This window comes from Cebus imitator, unplaced genomic scaffold (assembly GCF_001604975.1).
Source record: "Cebus imitator isolate Cc_AM_T3 unplaced genomic scaffold, Cebus_imitator-1.0 Scaffold45, whole genome shotgun sequence".
In the NCBI taxonomy this organism is placed as follows: Eukaryota; Metazoa; Chordata; class Mammalia; order Primates; family Cebidae; genus Cebus; species Cebus imitator.
Genome location: NW_016107360.1, coordinates 3,935,310 through 3,944,775, shown reverse-complemented (window position 1 = coordinate 3,944,775; position 9,466 = coordinate 3,935,310).

Sequence of the window (9,466 nt, the reverse complement as noted above, 5' to 3'; positions counted from 1 at the left end):
GGGAAGTAGAAAAGTTCCTGTGGTCCATGGGAGGCTAAGTGGGAGGAGTGCTTGAGCCCAGGAGTTCAAGGGTGCAGTGAGCTATGATTGTGCCACTGCACTCCAGCCTGTGTGATAGAGGAAGAATCTGTCTTTAATTTAAAAAAAAAGAAAAAAAAAAAAAAAGTCTGTGACCAGATACAGTGGCTTGCAACTGTAATCCCAGCACTTTGGGAGGCCAAGGCAGATGGATCACTTGAGGTCAGGAGGAGGCCAAGACCAGCCTGACCAACATGGTGAAACCCTGTCTCTACTAATTAGCTGGGTGTGGTGGCACATGCCTGTAATCCCAGCACTTTGGGAGGCCAAGGCAGATGGATCACTTGAGGTCAGGAGGAGGTCAAGACCAGCCTGACCAACATGGTGAAACCCTGTCTCTACTAATTAGCTGGGTGTGGTGGCACATGCCTGTAATCCTAGTAAGTGTGCATCAGCATGCTTGACTAATTTTCTTTAGTTTTATACAGATGGGGTCTTGCTATATTGCCCAGGCTGGTCTTGAACTCCTGGGCTCAGGTAGTCTTGGAAATAGATGTTGGAAATAGATGATCAGTGCCACAAATAAAAATTAGCACCGAGACAAAGGATCTTTCAGCAACACAAGTTTTACTTCCTGGACTGCAGGAAGGGCACTCCTGGTCAGCATTGTGCCATGAGAGTACAATGAACAAAGGTGGAACCAAGCAAGCTGATCCCAGTTCGATTCCATAACACAAGAAGCAGATGCCAAGGTGGAATATGATGTGCAGGAGATTGACAGGAAAAAAAAAAGCCCGTGAAGAATAAAGGAAAGGGGGAGCAAGAATAAGCATGGATGGGCCGAGTGAGGTGGCTCACGCCTGTAATCCCAGCACTTTGGGAGGCCAAGGCAAACAGATCACCTGAGGTCCAAACTTTGAGACCAGCCTGGACAACATGGCAAAACCCCAACCCTACTAAAAATACAAAAATTAGCCTGGTGTGGTGGTGGGCACCTGTAATCCCAGCTACTTGGGAGGCTGAGGTGGGAGAATAACTTGAATTCAGGAGGGGGAGGTTGTAGTGACCTGAGGTCACACCACTGCATTCCAGCCTTGGTGACAGAATGAGCAAGACTCCATCTCAAAAATAATAATAATAAAAATTTTTAAAAATAAACTTTTTTTTTTTTGAGACGGAGTTTCGCTCTTGTTACTCAGGCTGGAGTGCAATGGCGCGATCTCGGCTCACCACAGCCTCCGCCTCCTGGGTTCAGGCAATTCTCCTGCCTCAGCCTCCTGAGTAGCTGGGATTACAGGCAGGCATCACCATGCCCAGCTAATTTTTTGTATTTTTAGTAGAGACAGGGTTTCACCATATTGACCAGGATGGTCTTGCTCTCTTGACCTCGTGATCCACCCGTCTCAGCCTCCCAAAGTGCTGGGATTACAGGCGTGAGCCACCGCGCCTGGCCAAAATAAACTTTTTTAAAAAAGGCATGGATATACACAGTGGCTTATGTATATAATCCCAGCAGTTTGAGAAGTCAAGGCAGGAGGATCACTTGAGGCCAGGAGTTCAAGACCAGCCTGGGCAACATGGTAAGACTCTGTCTCTACAAAATAAAATTATTAGCTGGGCATAGTGGTATGCATCTGTAGTCCTAGCTACTGGGGAGGCCGAGGTGGGAGGATTGCTTGAGCACAGGAGATGAAGGCTGCAATGAGCCGTGATCGAGCCACTGCACTCCAAATCCTATCTAAAATAAAAATAAAATAAACAAAACAAATATTCATGGAGAGCGTACTGACCACAGGGCAGGTCTGACAACTGTTTGAGAGCTCTGCAGAGAGCCCAGAGCAGGCTGTCCACCTAGCTGTTTGTAAGGCAGGAATGGCCTGAATCTGAAATCCCTGGCATGCAGAGTCATTGGCTGGCACAGCCTGGAAAGAGCATGCCTTAGCATGAAGCCTGTGGTGGGCCCAAGTGTGTAGCAGATGGAGTGTNTTATCATTATCGTATAAGAATGTAAGTTACAGGAGAGAGGAACCCTGTCAGTTTGTTCTCTGCTATAGCCCAATACCATGAATTGTGGCTGGCGTATAGTAGGCATTTATTTATTTATTTATTTATTTGTTTATTGATTAATTTAAATTAAATTTATTTATTTATTTATTTAGAGATGGAGTCTCGCTCTGTTGCCCAGGCTGGAGTGTAGTGGCTTTTGCCTCAGCCTCCCCAGTAGCTGGGATTACAGGCTTGCCCTACCATGCCCAGCTAATATTTGTACTTTTAGTTGTGATGGGGTTTCACCATGTTGGCCAGGCTGGTCTCAAACTCTTGCCTCAAGTGATTCACCCGCCTTGGCCTCCCAAAGTGTTGGGATTAAACTGTGAGCCACTGCACCTGGCCCATAGTAGGCATTTAATAATATTTGTTGAACAAGTATTTGGCATTCTTGGAGTTCAGAAAGGGGTTGGGGAAGATTTTAAAATATATATATATATATATATATATGTACAATATATATACTTTGAGACAGAGTTTTGCTCTTGTTTCCCAGGTTGGAGTGCAATAATGTAATCTTGGCTTACCACAACCTCCGCCTTCGAGGTTTAAGCGATTATCCTATATCAGCCTCCCAAGTAGCTGGGATTACAGGGATACTCCACCACATCTGGCTAATTTTGTATTTTTAGTAGACATGGGGATTCTCCTTGTTGGTCAGGCTGGTCTCGATCTCCCGATCTTAGGTGATCCACCCACCTCACCTTCCGAAAGTGCTGGGATTACAGGCATGAGCCACCATCCCTGGCCTAAATAACATGTTTTAAAAAGCCATATTGTCCTACAATACCCATTTCTGTTGCATATTTAGGAAATTGAGATTTTTTTTCTAAAACATACTGACATGTGGGAAATAGGATGCAAAATGTGCACAAATATTTTAGACATGGTTTGAGTTTTCCAAGAGATTTTGTGCTGGGGAGGCTGCTGGCTACAAGCTCCCAAAGCTCTGGTAGGACATATTATTCATCCTCCCTCAGCAGAGCCCATGAGGTGAGAAGCCCTGGGGAGCACCCGAGCCTTGGGCTTTTAGCACAGAGTGTTCAGGTCTTTACTGTTTGGGCCCGTGGCACAGAGAGGTCTCAGGTCTCTGGCTTCCTGTGACCTTTGCCTTCCTTGCTAACAGAAAGTGTGACGCTCCAAAGCAAGAAACTTGAGGGCATGTGTCACCCCAGCCCTGGCATCTGCCCAGAGCTTGAGAAGGAAGGAACATTCTCCAGCTACCTCATAGGGCTGGCATAGGTGGTCACTGCTCTGTGGATCACTCAGCTGTGTCAGGCAACCTGAACCCCATCTGCAGGAATGACAGGAAGAAAATAAAAAAGTCTTTACGTGAGCCCTGAGAACGCATATGCAGCAGAAACCTCCAGGCGGTAACTAGCCAGCCTGGGACCTGTGGTGGAAAGACAGCGTATTGGTGATCATGTGTACTTACACTGTAGGGTCACCAGGCGGCACAATGGCCTCATCTGTGGCTCTGAAAGGAGGATTTGGAAGGAGATCATCACAGCTAATGTTTAAAAAGCCACTACTATGTGTCAAATCATTCACCCCTGGCAACAACCTAAGAAGCTAAGGATTCTTATTATCTATATTTTATTGCAAAGGAAATGGAGACATAAAAAGGTGAATTATCTTGTCCAGATCACTCAGCTCCTAAGTGGTGGAGGCTGAATAGCACCTAAACAGTGTGGCTGAAGAGCCCATATGCATTGATTCCACAAGTGTTTATTGAACACCTGCCATGTACACGGCATTGTGTCATTAAATACGGTTATGATGAATAATATATAAAGGATAAACCACTGACACTTTTTAGAGGTAAGATTTTCTTTCTTTTTTCCTTTTTTGTAGATTTCAGTCACAGAACTGTATTTGCAATAATAGTGAAATTGATCCCACTAGTTATGACAGAAATGATAATACATTTAAATGAGTTGGATGTTTTAGAGATATTATCTCATGAATCCTTGACAGAAACTGAGGATTGAAGTTTATTGTTCCCATTTCACACAGAAGGAAACTGAGGTGAAGAGGGGTAAAGTAATTTGGCATGGCATGAAGTAGGAATTCAAAGTACAGGAATTTGAACTTGGTTCTGACCTTCTCTCAGACCCCCATACTCTTGATCATTATAGACTAAAACATCACATCATTTTTCACTCATTCGACAAACTTTTTTTTTAATTGTCTAATAGGTTGGCACTCATTATGAGCTTCTGTTCCCTTTCTGCAGGTGGTGAAGTCCTCTATTATCCTGACACCACAGCTTCTGTCCCATGACCAGGGCCAGGTCACCAAGGAGCTGCAGCAGCACGTAAAGTCAGTACCATCCCCCATGTGAGTACCTGAGGAAGGTGAGTGAGTCCAGACAGATGGGGCCTAGTGCCCTTGAACAGTTCCTGGTCTCAGCCGCCCCACATCTCACAGGGGGCCATGCTGGGGAAAGCATAGGCAGTCACAGTACTGGCTTTTTCCTTCTTTTTTCTTCCATTCAAGTGTCTTAGGGATAGGGCAGAGTAGTTGATTTATTTGGATAAAACTGCTATTTTGTGTCAGAAACTCAAAAAGAATCACTGCTGGCATGTTAACCTAAAGAAAAACAACCAGACAAGAGCCCAACCATACTTAAAAATGTTATGTATTTATTTATTTTAGACAGAGCCTTGCTCTCTGGACTGTAATGGTGCGATCTTGGCTCACTGCAACCTCTGCCCCCTGAGACCAATAGATTCTCCTGCCTCATCCTCCCAAAAGTCTTGGATTACAGGGGTGAGCCACATTGCACTTGGCCTAAAAGTTACTTATCATTCTGCAAAAGGTAGGCTGGGTGTGGTGGCTCATGCCTGTAATTCCAGCACGTTGGGAGGCAGAGGTGGGTGGATCACCTGAGGTTAGGAGTTCAAGACCAGCCTGACCAGTATGGCGAAACCTCGTCTCTACTAAAAATGCAAAAATTAGCCAGGCATGGTGGTGCATGCCACTAGTCCCAGCTAGTCAGGATGCAGAGACAGAAGAATTGCTTGGGCCCAGGAGGCGGAGGTTGCAATGAGCTGAGATTGTGCCAATGCATTTCAGCCTCAGCACAGAGCGAGACTCTGTCAAAAAACAGAAAATTATCCTGCAAAATTTGAAAAGGAAACAAATCAGCAGCTTCTAAACTATTTTTAACATGACTTTTTACATATATATGTTCTATATTTTTAATAAAAGACTTTAAAAAGTCATATTTATGACATGTAAAAGATATTTTTATTCTACATTTGTTTTGAATTCTCTTTGCAATCTACAAAAAGTCCAATAGTAATAATTAAATTACTCATTAAATTGAGCATTATCCTGTCATTTAAAATGATAATCTCAAAAATAATCTTTTGTTTTTCAGCTAAAAATATTGTAATGATAATACTATTTAAGAGAAAAACACTAGCTATGAAAGAATATACATGATTTACTATTTTTTGAGCGAGATTTTCACTCTGTCACTCAGGCTGAAGTGCAGTGTTGTAATCTCAACTCACTGCCACCGTTGCCTGCCTAGGTTCAAACAATTCTTCTGCCTTAGCCTCCTGAGTAGCTGGATTTTCAGATGCACACCACCATGCCTGACTAACTTTTGTATTTTTTAGTAAAGACAGGATTTCACCATATTGGCCAGACTGATCTTGAACTCCTAACTTCGTGATTCACCCACCATGGCTCCTCAAAGTGCTGGGATTGCAGATGTGAGCCACTGTGCCTTGCCCATAGATTTATCCTATCTGTTTCAAAATAAATATTGAAAGAATACCTATGCAAATAAGTTTACATTTCTCTTTTCGTAGTACTTTGTGCTGCATTCTCTGGGTATTGACAATGAATTCGCATTCTGAAGCTACATGGCTAACGTTAAGTACTCACTGTGTGTGCCAGGCCCTGGGCTCAATGTTTTACATGCATTTTTATTTTATTTAATTCTCTCCATTACCTGAGATAATATAGCCAACACATTTTACAGAGTTAAAACTGAGGCTCAGAGACTGAAAGTTAAATGCCTGAGCTTGCAGTTAATAAGAGGCAGAGCTGGAACTGAAGCCTATGTGAGCCTGACAAGCAGTTCACGTTCTGACGGTAGGCTAGTCTACCTCACAGAGCATGGAATAGATGGTGTGTGCCTGCTAGGATGGCCCGGGTATCACTGTAGGTAATAAACAGCCCAAAACAATGGAAATTTACAACACTGAAGGCTCTTTGTCTGTCCATACTGCATGCCCTTCATGGCTGTCCTGGGACCTGTGCTCCACATTTCCTCATCTGCCACCAGAATAAAGGAGGAGCCTCCATATGGGACATGTCAGTGGCTCTTAGAGACGAAGGAAAGGATGGCCAGTCTCAATGACTCTCAACTCTTTTGCCTCGAGGTGACACACTTCACTTCCACTCACATCTCCTGAGTCAAAGCAAATCCCATAACTACCACCACCTTCAACGGGCCCAGAGGAGAACCTGAAATACTCGGTGGACTCCATTAGGGCCACCATATGGTGTCAACCTGTGCAAGAGACTGTGGAGGGGCAGAGGAGAGTGGGTAATTGCTGGAAATGACAGCAGGACTGAGTCACTGTGCATTTGCTTTATCCTCTACCAGGTGGTTTGTCCCAGAGCTGCACAAAATCAGCAGCATGATCAAACAGGGTAAACTTCAGAAAAAGCAGTTTGTTCAGATGTGATCAGCAGTGAACTCAGAAATCAACTGAGTGGCATTGAGTCAGTAAATCTCTGACTGCCTCAGTTACCCCATATGACAGTGGTGAAGATGGAAGCATTGAGAGAGTTGATTTGGAAGGATATCAGGAGTGTGAACATTCAGCATTTTAGTTCCTTTAAGTTAAATCCAGGCACCATCTTTCGTGCAAGTCTTCTCTTCCTTTCGGATTGCACAGGTGAGAGTGCTCAGATTAGGGCTGGAGGTCATAAAATATTGGCTTCCACACCAACAGTTCCCCTGTGCCATGCATGCATTCTGTGCATTTTCCTGTGCTGAACACAGTCCCAAAACATCGTGGGGCCGGATTCTTCCGCTTTGTTCCAATGGCTCTGGGTGTCTCAGTGCCCATTCAATGACCAGGACACAGAGGTCTTAGAATGATGCTCCATAAGGCCCCAGGTGCCAGCCACTGCCCTGTCAAAGTGTGAGGCAAGGGACAGGGCATCTTCTGTGGGGGGCAGCGGTCAGCCAGGCTTGGCGACTCTACTTGGTGGACAGATGATCCTATACCTGCCACCTCTGATGGATCCACTGCCTCTGTGCCTGTTTGTCCTGCTGATGCTCCAGTGACTGCCTCAGCATCCCAGCCTAGGCCCAATGCCACTGAAGACAGACCTGGCCCCTGGGGATACAGAAGACCTAAGCACTCACTCAGCTGTCCCCAGGAATCCCCAGACCCTCATTCTTATCAAAGGCCTAGGAGCCCTACCCGCTGGCCCTCCCTCAACCGCCATAAACGATGATTTACTGCTGTTATCATCATTACTGTCTTTAGTGGCCAAGGACCTTCCAAGGTGCCAGTTCTGGAAGGAAAGATGTCCTTGGGAGCTGATGACATTTGATATACAGGTGCTCAACAGGTTGCTTTGTCCTATCCTCAGACAGTCTTTGACACAGCCACTGACACTCACATTGTGTGGAAGGAAACAAGTCCAGGGTCACACTGCTGGTCAGCAGCACAGCTGGTCTCAAATCTAAGGTGCCTGGCCCTGCCTCCATGAGGGACCTGCCTGCAAGGGAACTTGACCCTGGCTTTGAGGAGCCTTTCCTGGGCTGCATGAATCACCTCCCCTGTTGGAGGCCCCAAAATCTGCTCACATCTCCTTCCTTGCCCTGTCTCTGCTCGGGCTATAAGCAAGGTGACCCCAGCAACCCTTCATGGACATGATGGTACCCTCTGCCATTTATTTTTGGGCTAATCTGACTTCAACACCCACTTACTTGGTCCTTCCTTTTACAACCAAGATAACCCAAATCTGGGGCTCTTTATGCAGGTGACAGCATACAAATAGAATTGAATGCCACAGTTGTGTTATCCCTGTTTTGTTTTTGTTTTCCTTGTATCTCAGGGTTGTTTTTCTATTTATGGTAAAGGCATTGGCTTTACATTTGTAGCATAAATAGAATATTTGCAGTTTACAATAACTTTGTGTCATAGTAAATTGTAAGGAGATTTAAAGAAGTGGCTTTCAGCTGTGAGAGGACTGAGTATGTTTGAGCATATTCTGTGTAACTAGGCAGAAGCAGGCCTTTGGGAAGTTTAGCTGAGGACGGGGCCAGGAAAGCTAATGGACAGTGGGGGGGTCTCACCTGGTCACCTGACCCCTGGGTCCTGCCTACCAGTTTGGCACTCCCCAGCCATCACTCATGATGCCTCCATACCCTCTGGGTATTGTGGCCAAATCCCTCAGGAGAGAGGCTGATGAACTTTGTGTCTTAAAATGCACAGATTCCTTGGACATCCCTGGGAGCTCAACCATGAGAGTCAACTTGGTTTTCTCCCTCTCATTAGGGTTCAGAATTAAAACTCTACCTTCACAGGCAGTAAGATAATGTAGATAAGTGACACCATCACCCTGTTTCAGATGTTAACATGTCTAGGTGTGTTAGGGGTGATTTCAGACCACACAACCTTGTGCCACAGAGTGGAATTCCCGGGCCACTTCAGGGCACCCTGAGAGGACCAGAACATGTGGGTGCGGTGGCTGCTCTTTTGGCTTCTCCTGCTGGGGTTTCCCAGCCATCAATCCACCCATGTGGTAGACGCTGGACCCGTGGGATTTCTTCCTTGTTATTGGGCTGTGTCACATGGCAAATTACACAGTGCAGGCCTGTAATTTCAGTGCTTTGGGGGGTTAAGGTGGGCAGATCACCTGAGTACAGGAGCTTAAGACTAGCGTGGACATCAGAGCCAAACCTCATTTCTACAAAAGCTTCCAAAAAATTAGTCAGATTCCAAAATTAGACACCCAGTGCACTCTCGTCTCAAACAAAATGAACCAAAACAAAGCGAAATGTCATTTGAGTTTTGTGTCATCTGGTTTGATAACTTTTTAGGAACTTCTGTATCATCTGTGTCTTCATCAGACTCCCCAGAGACAGCTCTTGGGGGCTGTCTCTGGGGAGTCTGTGTCTAGTCAGTGTGGTGGGAGCTGAGAAGCCCATCAGATCAAGAGGAAAGGGCTGCATCTGCTGGGAGGTTTGCAGTATGGGAGTCACTAGGAGTGACAAGACCAGGATGTGAATGAGGACTGTATTGTCCTTTGTTTTGTAAAATGTGTACGGTGAAGATCATTGATTGACCCAAAGGAGAAAGGATCTTAAAGTCCTTATGTTATCCAAATATAAAGAAATAACAGGCCAGGTGTGATAGCT